The 12364-nt window shown below is 42.9% G+C and overlaps 1 protein-coding gene across 3 annotated transcripts in view; it reads right to left on the bottom strand.

Annotated features, from left to right (window-relative positions):
- The window catches only part of BBS9 (Bardet-Biedl syndrome 9), a 538001-nt gene extending 529732 nt beyond the window's left edge, over positions 1-8269 (bottom strand). For 2 of the 3 annotated variants that reach the window (XM_088464415.1, XM_088464417.1), the window contains exons 1-2: positions 8171-8269; positions 7083-7155 (exon numbers count right to left, since the gene is read on the bottom strand). The gene's annotated coding sequence lies outside the window, so the exon portion shown is untranslated. The other variant, XM_088464416.1, reaches the window with a different exon arrangement.
- Between the last annotated feature and the right edge of the window lie 4095 nt (positions 8270-12364).

The raw sequence follows: 12364 nt of genomic DNA, 5'->3' as shown, positions 1-12364 counted from the left end.
TCTGATTAGAGTGACCAGCACAATGCATCGCTATACTTTATCTGTGACTTTATACTAATTTCTTTACACCAAAAAAAAAACTAATCCTAAGTGCCTAGGACACTATGGGCCAAATGTAATAGGGTGAGAGTTTAGAAAATGTGAGAGTTTAGCAGTAAACTCTCACATTGGTTGAGTTTTATCTTCAAAATGGGAAAACATCTGAATGAGATTTTAAATTGTGAGACTTTTTTAAGTCTAAAAAAACATGCAAGTTCACTCTGTTACTTTGTTTTTGGACTCTATTACATTGGTAAAGTTTAAAAAGTGTCAGAAACTCTCACTTTTCTAAACTCTCACCCTATTTCATTTGGCCATATATGTGCACTAAGGTGTAAAACTGAAGAAAAGATTAAAAAATTTAGGAAAAAGTGTACAGCACTGGAATTGCGCCAGGCATCTTGTGCCATATGGTATGAGGGCACATCAGTACAGAGAAACACATTGTGATAAAATAAGGTAAAAGTATGTGAAGGAGAAGATGTATTTTCAAAATGTCTTTCCATGTTGAGGGTCTGTATAACTATAAAGCAATGAAAATGAAGAGAGAATTGAACATTAAGTTGGTTTCAGCAAGCCAGTTGTATATTTGTATCTCATATTACACAAAATCAGGACTCCTACATTCCTTCTAGGATTGCCACAATGCACTGCCCTAAGATACCCTAAGAAGTGGTGCCACCACCAGTGACTGTAGTGACAGGCAGTCCAGACTGCGATCGGCAGATAGTGCTTCCAATGGGAAGCCAATCCCCTGCGTTTCCGCCAGCTCTAAAATGCCAATGCAGTCCCGAGAAGCCGTGGGAAGGAAGTAGGGCGGGGGGGGGGGCGCATGCGCAAGTTCCTCTGCCAGTCATAATGAGCTTCTACAGAGATTAGCCGATGCAGACCCTAAAATCCAGGGACTGAAGGGTTTTTTTTTCCCCATATACTTCAGTCGGTAATACAGCTAGTGCACATGCGCAAGTCTCTGGGTTGTTCTTTTTTTTCTCCTCCTATGCACACTGTGTTGCTCAGACAGGCAGCGCAGCCCCAATAAAGACCACAGGTAGGAGCCACCATTGCTCCTCTCCATCCCCCAATCACTCAAAGAAATTTGCTGCGCTTCTCAAAAAGCATTACACCTTTTACTCTCATCCTCTTGGGATTTACACTTGTATCAATTTTATTTTCTTAGACTCCCACATAGGCAATTATTTCTTGTGCGACTTGAAACGCTAAATAGTGACTTTAGGGTATAAAGATTAATAGAAATTCATAATGGGGGAAGCCCAGCACCTCCATAAGTGCTGGGCACGCCTCCAAGTGTAATGAACTGGGGGTGTTCTGCAAGGACATGGCCCCTTCCCGATCAGCCATGCCCCCTTTTCGGGAACGAACATATGATGCCATGACTGCGAGACTGCGCCATATCCACCCTGCTTCCTAGCGGGAACACTACAAGACTGAGATATTGGACTTTTTCCTCCCCAATGAAGCACCTCTTGGAACTTAATTTTCTCTTTACATGACATAACTCACAAATAAAATACCTTGACATAATGTTCCCAAAAACTGTAGACAATCGGTTCAATGCCAATTATCTCTCTCTTATTTCACGTATAAAATCTTACCTTAAAGCCTGGAAAAACTAATATATTTCCAGGATTGGTCGCATTATATCAATCAAAATGACTGTCCTTCGCCATTTGTTGTATCTTTTTAAAAGTCTCCAAGTATGAGTGCCCCCACTCAGCCTATCCTCAGTCCAAACATTGAAATTCGCATGGTCCAACAAGAAACCATGAGCCAGAGCAAATATTCTTCAGTGGTCTTCTGCACCCGGTGGCTGTGGCATCCCAAATCTTTGTAACTTTTACAAATTGGCAAGGTTGGCTCAGTATGTGCGATGGCACTGCCTTGGGGCGTCAAGGTTTGGGTAGATATAGAAACTGCAGTTCTCAGGTGTCACCCCCTCTGTTCCCTCCTTTGGTTACCTCTACACTTCAGACCCCCTCACCACCCTTCACTCCATCAACTTATGGTCTTGTAACAGGATGGCTGATTTGCCTCCTGTCCTCTCCCTGGTTATTCCACTGTGGGGGAGCCCTGCCTTTCCCATTGGTCTCGCCCCTCACATGTCCTTGTCCAAAACTGGCTATTTACTCCTAAATTACCTCCCTAAAGCTGGGGTCTTTCACTCATTTAGGGAAGTTGGGTCTCTTCATAGGTTCACTAGAGAACAGCTCCACCAGTATCTGCAAATCAGACACTTCTATAACTCAATGAATACCTGTCTTCGCTGTACACGGCTCTAAGAGATGGAATGTTTCTATCTCTCTGGTCACTCCTCCAAAGTCTTTATATCTACTCTTTATAATGCTTTATTCCCCATCACAATTGCAGAGAAGGACCCTTTTCAAACCCAGTGGGAAGATGGATTGGGAGTGCAGCTTGACCAGGCCAACATCTGCAAAGATGTTTCTAAATCATCCATCAACTTTTCCATTAAGGAGAATGCTTAGAAATTGGGTTTTATTTCCCCACCAGGCTCCAATGTATCTTCCCTAATTCATTGGACTCCTGCTGGAGAGACTTCAACCAACTGGGATCTATTATGCACAGCTGGGGGAGATGTACCAAGCTTCAAACATTCTGGAAAGCTGTCAATTCTCTAACCTCTCAAGTTCTTAAACTGCAGGTATGTACCAATCGACCCTAAGTATTCTATTTTCACTCCCTATCCCAGATTGCCCGAAATACACCTATAAATTGTTCCACCACATTATGAGCACTGCAGCGTGCCAGATAGCCTCCTCCTGGAAGTATCCTCTCCCCCCACCATCACCTCAGTCTTTTCCAGGATTTGACATACACTACCGTTCAAAAGTTTGAGGTCACCCAGACAATTTCGTGTTTTACATGAAAACTGACTTTTATTTATCAAATGAGTTGCAAAATGAATAGAACGTATAGTAATAATAATTTTGGCCTTCCAACTTTGCTTTCGTCAAAGAATGCTCCTTTGGCAGCAATTACAACACTGCAGACCTTTGGCATTCTAGCTGTTAATTTATTGAGGTAATCTGAAGAAATTTCACCCCACCCTTCCTGAAGCACCTCCCACAAGTTGTATTGGCTTGATGGGCACTTCTTGCGTACCACACGGTTAAGCTGCTCCCACAACAGCTCAATGGGGATGAGATCTGGTGACTGCGCTGGCCACTCCATTACAGACAGAATACCAGCTGCATGCTTCTTCCCTAAAATAGTTATTGCATAAATTGGAGGTGTGCTTTGTGTCATTGTCCTGTTGGAGGAGGAAATTGGCTCCAATCAAGCGCTGTCCACAGGGAATGGCATGGAGTTGCAAAATGGAGTGATAGCCTTCCTTATTCAAAATCCCTTTTACCGTGTACAAATCTCCCACTTTACCAGCACCAAAGCAGCCCCAGACCATCACATTACCTCCACCATGCTTGACAAATGGTGTCAGGTACTCTGCCAACATCTTTTCACTTGTTCTGCGTCTCACAAATGTTCTTCTGTGTGATCCAAACACCTCAAACTTTGATTCGTCTGTCCATAGAGGTGGTAATGTGATGGTCTGGGGCTGCTTTGGTGCTGGTAAAGTGGGAGATTTGTACACTTTTTTTCCAATCTTCCTCTGTCCAATGTCTGTGTTCTTTTGCCCATATTAATCTTTTCCTTTTATTGGCCAGTCTCAGATATGGCTTTTTCTTTGCCTTTCTGCCTAGAAGGCCAGCATTCCGGTGTCGCCTCTTAATTGTAGACGTTGACACTGGCGTTTTGCGGGTACCATTTAATGAAGCTGCAAGTTGAGGACTTGTGAGGTGTCTATTTCTCAAACTATAGACTCTAATGTACTTGTCTTCTTGCACAGTTGTGCATCGGGCCCACCCACTTCTCTTTCTGCTCTAGTTAGAGCCTGTTTATGCTGTTCTTTGAAGAGATTCCTACATCGTTGTAGGAAATGTTCAGTTTCTTGGCAATATCTCGCATGGAATAGCCTTAATTTCTAAAGAACAAGAATAGACTGTCGAGTTTCACATGAAAGTTCTCTTTTTCTGGCCATTTAGAGAGTATAATCGAACCCACAAATGTGATGCTCCAGATACTCAACTAGCTCAAAGGAAGGCCAGTTTTATAGCTTCTCTAACACGCAAACAAGTTTTCAGCTGTGCTAACATAATTGCACAAGGGATTTCAAGGGTATTCTAATCATCCAGTAGTCTTCTAACGCACTTAGCAAACACAATGTACAATTAGAACACTGGACTGATGATTGCTGGAAATGGGCCTCTATACACCTATGTATATATTCCTTTAAAAACCAGACGTTTGCAGCTAGCATAGTCATTTACCACATTAACAATGTATAGTGTATTTCTGATTAATTTAATGTTAACTTCATTGAAAAAAACAGTGCTTTTCTTTCAAAAATAAGGAAATTTCTAAGTGACCCCCAAACTTTTGAACGGTAGTGTATATATATCAAATGGAATAAATTACACGCATCCTGAGGAACTCCTCTGCTTCCTTCCACAAGGTGTGGTCCTCTTGGACCTCCTGGCAATACCAACCCTTCCTTGATCTTTTTTTTTTTTTTAAAGTATTTTTATTGAAAATGTTTGCGATATCAAATAAAACATCAAAACAGAACATACATAGTGTAATAAGTATAGTAGAAGCAATGAGATACTACAAACAGAAATTACAAGCTTGCATTATAGGAGTTCATATAAACATATAATCAGTGTTTAAAAATGTCATCACAATATTTTCTGTCCATGGGATCTTTATTTATATAATAAAACAACAGACACCCTCTAGAGTAGATCATAATTATATTGTTACAAAACTGTGATGTGTTTTTATTTTTTATTTACAAGCCTTTGTGATGGTTTCTTACACTGCTGTATTTCACAGTGGATGTAGGCTATCAGATACCATTCATACACTAATGTACATAAAGAAGACCTGCGTAAGGCATCACTAGTAGTGACACGGTTTGCATGGAATGAAAAAGATTAAAGAAATACTAGTTGCAGCATAACGATAATCTACTTAAGGTAGCTGATCATGCTAGCCATCAGTGGGACTAAAATCCTCTTTACATCGCTCACCTTCTGCCTGACAAAAGAGGGAGAGAAGTGACCAGCTAGAAAGGTGGCGATTTTAGACACATTTAGCAAAAATACTTCAGTGACATAAACCGCAACAGTGGAAAATGGTAGGTTTTAAAATTTAAGTAAAAAAGGATGTTAAATAAAGACACAACAGACTATGTTGGAGCTATACTAGTAAATGTTAATAAACAATAAATACACAATTCATATTTGCTCTGTTTCTGCAGCAGTTATGATATCAAATTAACTATTTTTTTTTATTCTTGAACAGAACTCAAAGGAAACATAAGAGATAATGAATATGTGACACTCAAGCAAAATAAATAATGAAGTCTATCCAAAGAAAAACAGTCTTAAGACACATAAATATTCAACAGTGTATTTAAACATTGTCTTCCGATGTGTACTAAGCACGATGTTAGGTAGAATATATACAGTAGGTCAGCGGTTTTCAACCGTTGTGCTGCGGCACACTAGTGTGCCGTGGCCGGTTGTGAAGTGTGCCGCGGGGCTGTCAAAGCCACCATCCACATTTTACTGTACTTCAGCATCCCGGGCCGCTGAGCTCCTCTGGGAGACTCAGGCGCGACCGGCTAGTGACCTGCAAAAGATGCGGCGGTGTGACATCACAGGTCACGCACGCCGGGTTGTCCACTGCCCTCCATCCCGCTCTGCCAGCCAACGCCCTGCGCCAATCAGCCAGCCCGCGCTCTGTACAGGCAGGCTCTGCTGCCTGCCTGGAAGCCCGCCCGCCCGCACGCGATCCTGCTGCAGTGTGAGTGACAAGGGGGGAAGAAATGTGGGTTTTGTGGGGACCAGACATTTTTTTTCTTCTTCGTGGGTACCAGCCATAGTTTATTTTTTCGTGGGAACCAGTCATGTCATTTTTTTTAGTGAGAACCAGCCATATGTTATCCAGCCATATATTTGCCTATTTAGTGGGGAACAATGTGTTTTGTTTTGTTTTTGTTTCTGTGGGGCCAGCCATAGGTTTCTTTTTCTGTGGGGAGCAATTCTGTGGGGCGCAATGTGGTATGGTTGTTTTTTTTGTGGGGAGCAATGTGGTTTTTTTTTTCTGTTAGGCCAGCCAATGGGATTGTTTTATTCTTGTGGTGGCCAATGTAGTGTGTTTTTTATTCTTGTGGGGGCCAATGTAGTGTGTTTTGTTCCTGTGGGAACTAATGTAGTGTGTTTTTTCATAGTCCGCGCACACCACATCGCCAGATAGTGTGCCTTGGCAATTTTAATCTTGTGTAGTGTGCCGCGAGTTAAAAAAGGTTGAAAATCACTGCAGTAGGTGGTACAATAAGTATGTATAGATAAGCTGTAGCTTTATTAGGATGCTCCAGAGATAGGAAATAGCAATCAATAAAAGCTGGGTATAGAACCTTGACTACAAATATTAAAGTGTTTTCGACTGAGGGTCCATTATACTATTTATTTGTTTCAAAATGAAAGAGAATGCCACCCACATACTACTAGCGAAGTATGTTCAAATATAGGGCCTCATTTATCAACAAGTGATATTCTTGTTATCACTCTTAACTAAACATAAACAGTGCTCCAACCAATTAGCTCCTGTAATTTTTTAAATAAATGACAGTTTTAAGCTGATTGGTTGGAGCACATTTAAGAATAGTAACAAGTAATAACAAGAATATCACTTGTTGACAAATGAGCTCCCATAATGATTTGCTGTTTATTTTATTAATTAGCATTGTTTGAAAACTGGAATAAAGTTGACAAGAAATTTGTGGTCTGTCTATAGACTAACCATATATTCACTGGAAATTTTCACTATTCAAAATACAAAGCAAGTGGACAATATCCCATGTAGTGAAAAAATAAATTAGCTTATTTCACAGCTATACAGACACTTAGACAGTTGATGCAATTAAATTTAGAAGCACCTACCTTACTGTAATGAATAAAGAGAAAAATAATAGCGGTACAGCAACAATGTTCACAGCGAGGAAACCTCTAGATTCTGTCATTCCATTTATTGTGTTGTCAATATTTATCAGCCATATTTTCCAATAAAAAAAAAAAAAAAGAGATGATGAGGTATTAATTTGAAAGTATGTATATTTATGGGACGCTACAAAAAATAAAAAAAAGAAGAGTGTAGTAATCATATCCTATTTTGCATTTCTCAATCAATGCGGTCTTTTTTTTTTGGGCCTGCAATTATTTTATATTATCTGATGTAATATTTATTCTAGTAAATATACATATGCTAGGTAGGAAAAGTGAAGAGAGCCCTGTTTGCTTCATTACACGTATAGAATTTATATGGTATAAGTACACTATCAAGCACCAAGAATATTGCTATAATGCTACGGACAGTTAAGCTGAAATCAATGCTAAAACAGGCAATATGCATATGAAGATGTGACTAGGAGTCCGACTACCGTAATCCATCAGGGTCATATATTATCACTAACAGCAGCTGTTGTAAATCAGTTATAAAATGTTATGGACATTTCTGCATAAATTTAATACCAAGGTGACCAGTACATGGCATATGATGAAGAGATTGGGAGCTTAGATGCCAAGCTCTCATACATGCACATAAATGAGACCAGGTAACAGTAGCTGTGCCTTCATCAGTTGTACTATATGGTGGAGTCAAACACTAAACCATAACAACAAAACACATAGGAAAACAATGAGCCAGTGATGTAGAAATAATGTTGCTTCCTCAATATTAATCAGAAGTGATGAGACACAACATATACTGTACACACAGATTTCATAGTAGCCATCTGCTGTGTCTATGAATGCACATATGTTTATAAGCAGACACCCACACTATATGACCACTTACATATGAATTTATCTATATTACAGTCTCATGAGCAACCAGATGTAAGTGAAGCTGCTACTGCTAAGTATGTGTACAGCACAAAACGCAGCGTAATATCAGGGTACGTACTGTGACCCCCCCTTCAGTGTTTACCAAATAGTGACGTCAGACTAACAGACTCCCCCAGTGCACTCACACTTTCCCATCCAGCCGCTGCTGCTCTCCGCTATCACTCTTCCTCGCTCAGCCGCATGCCGCCATCTTTTCCGTTACCCTGGCAACAGGAACAAGCACATGGACGAGACTGCGGGGGATTCTGGGAGATGTAGTCAGTGTGTACCGGCCATATGTGGCCTCATCGCTGTGTATTATATACTGACAAACTGTCTGTACTAGTATATGTAGTACAGAGTTATGTTATCTAATAAGGCGGGGAGCAATGAGCACAGCCTGTCAGATAGACATGTAGATTAGATAGATAGACAGACAGACATACTTACTTGCCATATCATAGCCTCTCAGTCAAGGGAAAAATCCTGGGGAGGGAGAGTGTGCGATTAGTGTGATTTAGGGATGTCCATCAATGCGTGTCCATCGATGGTTACCATCAATGGGTCCATCGGTAATTCATACATGCCCACTATACCGGGAGTAGCAGGGATGCTCCCAATTATTCAAGTAAACCCCCGGAAGAGTAGGCATATCCGCCGCAGAGCAACACATCATAGGGGGGCTGCACCTAATATGAGGTCTGCATAGCATAAGTATGTGTATAAGGGGTACTACTGGATACTTCCTAACTGTCCCGCATCCAGCAGGACAGCATACCTCCCAACTGTCCCGCTTCCAGCATCCCGTGTTCCTGGGACTGTCCCGCCCGCGGGCTGCAGTGTTCCGCGGTGGGGGGGAAGTTGGGAGAGCATGCACACGGCATCTGTTCTCTTCTGTACGGAGAGCCAAGGGGCTGCCCAGCATCTCGGAGAGTGCTGGGCACGCCCCCAAAGTGACGAAGACGGAGGAAGCCGCGAGGCTCCGCCCCATTTTCTGTTGGCTCCACCCCCTTTTCAGGAAGCCCGGCACCCTGTCCCTCTTTCCCATTTGGAAATGTTGGGAGGTATGAGGACAGTCCAGTTTTTCTGTGACTGTCCCATTGTCCCACCCGCGAGCTGTTGTGTCCCGCGGTGGGGGAGGAGTTGGGGAGAGCACAAACCGCTGCTCTGTTATGCAGAGCAGCGGGTGCGCAGGAGGAGAACAGATGCCGTGCGCATGGCATCTGTTCACCAGTATACGGGGAGCCTGGGGCCTGCCCAGCATCTCGGAGAGTGCTGGGCACGCCCCCATAGGGAGTTATGCTACTGTGTGATGTTACATGTATTGGGGGTACTACTGTTTGGTATAATGTGTGTAAGGCAGTGGTTCCCAAACTTTTTTGAATCATGGCGCTCTTGAGTATCTCCATTGTTTTCACGGCATCCCTAAGCCAAAATTTGTTATTGAGAAATGCAGAAAATTTTTTAGTTATGTAGTAAAGTGAAGTAACATTGACCATAAGGAATTTGATTTGCTGCTGGACCACCAACCTGTGGCACCCTTGCAAGTGTCCCGAGGCACCCCAGAGTGCCACAGCGCACAGTTTGGGAACCACTGGTGTAAAGAGTACTACTGTGTGACATAACGTGATTAAGGGGATTACTGACTGGTGTAATATGAGCAACACACACTACTGTGTGTTGTAATGTGAATAAGGGGCACTACTGTGTGGTGTAATTTGAATTGCCACTAATGTGTGGTCATGCCCCTTTCCCATGAGGCCATGCCCCTTTATTTATCTTTCATCCACTAGGGGACACTGGAATGTAGTACACTGGGGTATAGAGGCGTGGATAGTTGGAGCTGGCACTTTAAATAATTTAGAAGTGTGAAGCTCCTCCCCCTCTATTCCCCAGCAGCCCTCAGTTTAGAAAAATGTGCCAAGTTGGAGCTGGTTTACTCTGGACAGAGCTCCAGCATTTTGCCTTATTTTTTCTTTTCTTTTATATTTAATGTATACTTAGGCTGCCTGCCTAGCTTAGGGACCCTTCGCCACCAATGCAAAGGTTGGGGTCTGAGTCCCTGGCGTCCTGACTCACGTCAGGCGTTAGTGCAAAGGGCTTCACTTAAAAGCCTCTGACAGCTCCCCTCCGCCAACGCATGAGAGCTGCAAGGAGTGCACAGGGCTCCTCCTAAGAGCTGCTGACAGCTCCCATCCGCCACAATAACGAGTGAGGTGAATGAGTGAGATGCAATCTCTTTGTGCTGCTCTCCTCCAAATATGTTCCAAGCATGGACGTGAAACATGCAGCAAATATGTTCCAAGCATGGACGTGATGAGCTAAAACAGGGCAATCCTGTAAGCATGACTTGTAGTGCTTGTCGGTGACTGAGGACAGTTTGTGTGTACAGCCTCGCTAGACATGCGCGCACTCCCGTTCTTCTCCCAACGCCAGCCGAGAGCTGCGTTCCAGCGCAGCTCTCACTAGTATTCACAACTGCTTCCGGGACACGGAATATGCACGATTCACAGGAGTTTCGCCATGAGGGGGCGGGGCCTAATGACGCAAATGGTCCGCCCCCATCACTGCCCTACTGCTGCCTCTCACCTGGCTTCTCCCGGGGAGGGCAGATTAAAAGTTTGCATGTATGTCTCAGACTATATATTTTATTATTATGTGTGAGTGGGTTGTGTGTCTCTACATGACAGGCAAGGCAACCACAAAAGTTTTGCATTAGCTGTTGTTTGCGGTACATGCCATAACAAACTTAGGGGTCTATTTACTAAGCAGTGTTAGGAGAAGTGAAGAGTGAAAAGTGATAAGGTGCCAGCCAATCAGCTCCCAACTGTCATTTTTCAAACAGCCTGTGAGATGGCAGTTAGAAGCTGATTGGCTGGCACCTTATTACTTTTCACTTCTCCTAACACTGCTCCTAACACTGCTAAATCCTACTGGAACCACAATATGAGATGTGTGTACAGTAGTAGATTCCACTGTTATCCGTAGCCATAGTTGGCCGAGTCTTGTAAGAAACAGCCCGCCTTTGCAACAGCCAAAATTGGTGGAAGGCCTTGTACATATTATGGATTTTCACTAATAGAATGCCCTCTACTTCCTACCATAAACCGTCTCACCTCTCTCAACGAAGAGGGTGAATTGGAGCAGGTTATTGCAGGCGGATGTTTCTGTACTGAAGGATTTAGTATCTGGTACTCAGGGGCAGGGTCACATAGTACCTGACACTCAGGAGTTTGATCTATTTGGTACACAGCAATTGAAATCTGTTGTTTTTCCCTTCTCACAGCAACTTCTAGACCAGTTTTCAGTGGCCTGGGAGTAACCAGATAGCACTTCCAATGCCGAGACTTTTTCCTACGGATATCCGTTTCCATCATCTATGCTGGGAAGTGAGTAACACCTGCACCAGTGGATACATCCGTTTCTCTCCTATCAAAGCAGATCCAGTCACAGGTGCAACGTCTCTTAATGACCCTTTGGATCATAGCTGAAAACAACACTACTATCTGTGTACACTGCGGGGTGGGTGATGCACTCCTCTAATGCTTGTTTATGCTTGGGTTAACAATGCAGTTGCCTACTGGGCGGAGCAGTTGATAACTGGTCTGGACCGGTAATTCTAGAGCACCAGTGGCAAACGCAGGATTTTTAAGGGGGGGTTTCCACATATATATAACACACATACAGCCAGGGCCAGATTAACAATGGGGCGGATGGAGCTACAGCTCCAGGCCTCCACATAAAAATAGGCCCATTGTCATGCCAACATGATGTTGACTGGCCATCTGCTTTCCACACGGTCAGCCATAAGTCATAAGTAGTAAAATTGTATTTCTTTTTACCTCACAAAATGAAGGATTTTTTTCCTTTACATATTTAGGAAGACATTGGAGCAGAGAGTATAGGGGGTACACGCCCACACAGCACTGGTCACGCCTCCTCTGCTTCTCATAATAGGCCCTTGGTCATTTTCAGCTCCAGGCCCATGTGGCCATCAAACCGGCCCTGCATACAGCATACATACATACAAACATACACATACGGCATACATACAAACATACACATACGGCATACATACATACTGTACATACACACATACAGCATATATACAGCATACATACATACATACACACACAAGCATGCATACACGCACATAGCAAACATACACACGCACATAGCAAGCATACATTCACACATACAGTAGCATATATACATTCACACATACTGTAGCATACCTACACACACATAACAAACATACACACAGCATATAGTACTTACATAATACGTGTATCTGCTGTTTACCCTGGCAAAGCCTCTTAGGTTATCAGCCAGATCAGTAC

The sequence above is a fragment of the Taudactylus pleione genome, unplaced genomic scaffold (assembly GCF_031769625.1).
Source record: "Taudactylus pleione unplaced genomic scaffold, aTauple2 ptg000054l, whole genome shotgun sequence".
NCBI classification, from domain to species: domain Eukaryota; kingdom Metazoa; phylum Chordata; class Amphibia; order Anura; family Myobatrachidae; genus Taudactylus; species Taudactylus pleione.
The sequence above is the reverse complement of the archived record's forward strand: the minus strand, read 5'-3'. Positions and strand labels throughout refer to the sequence as shown.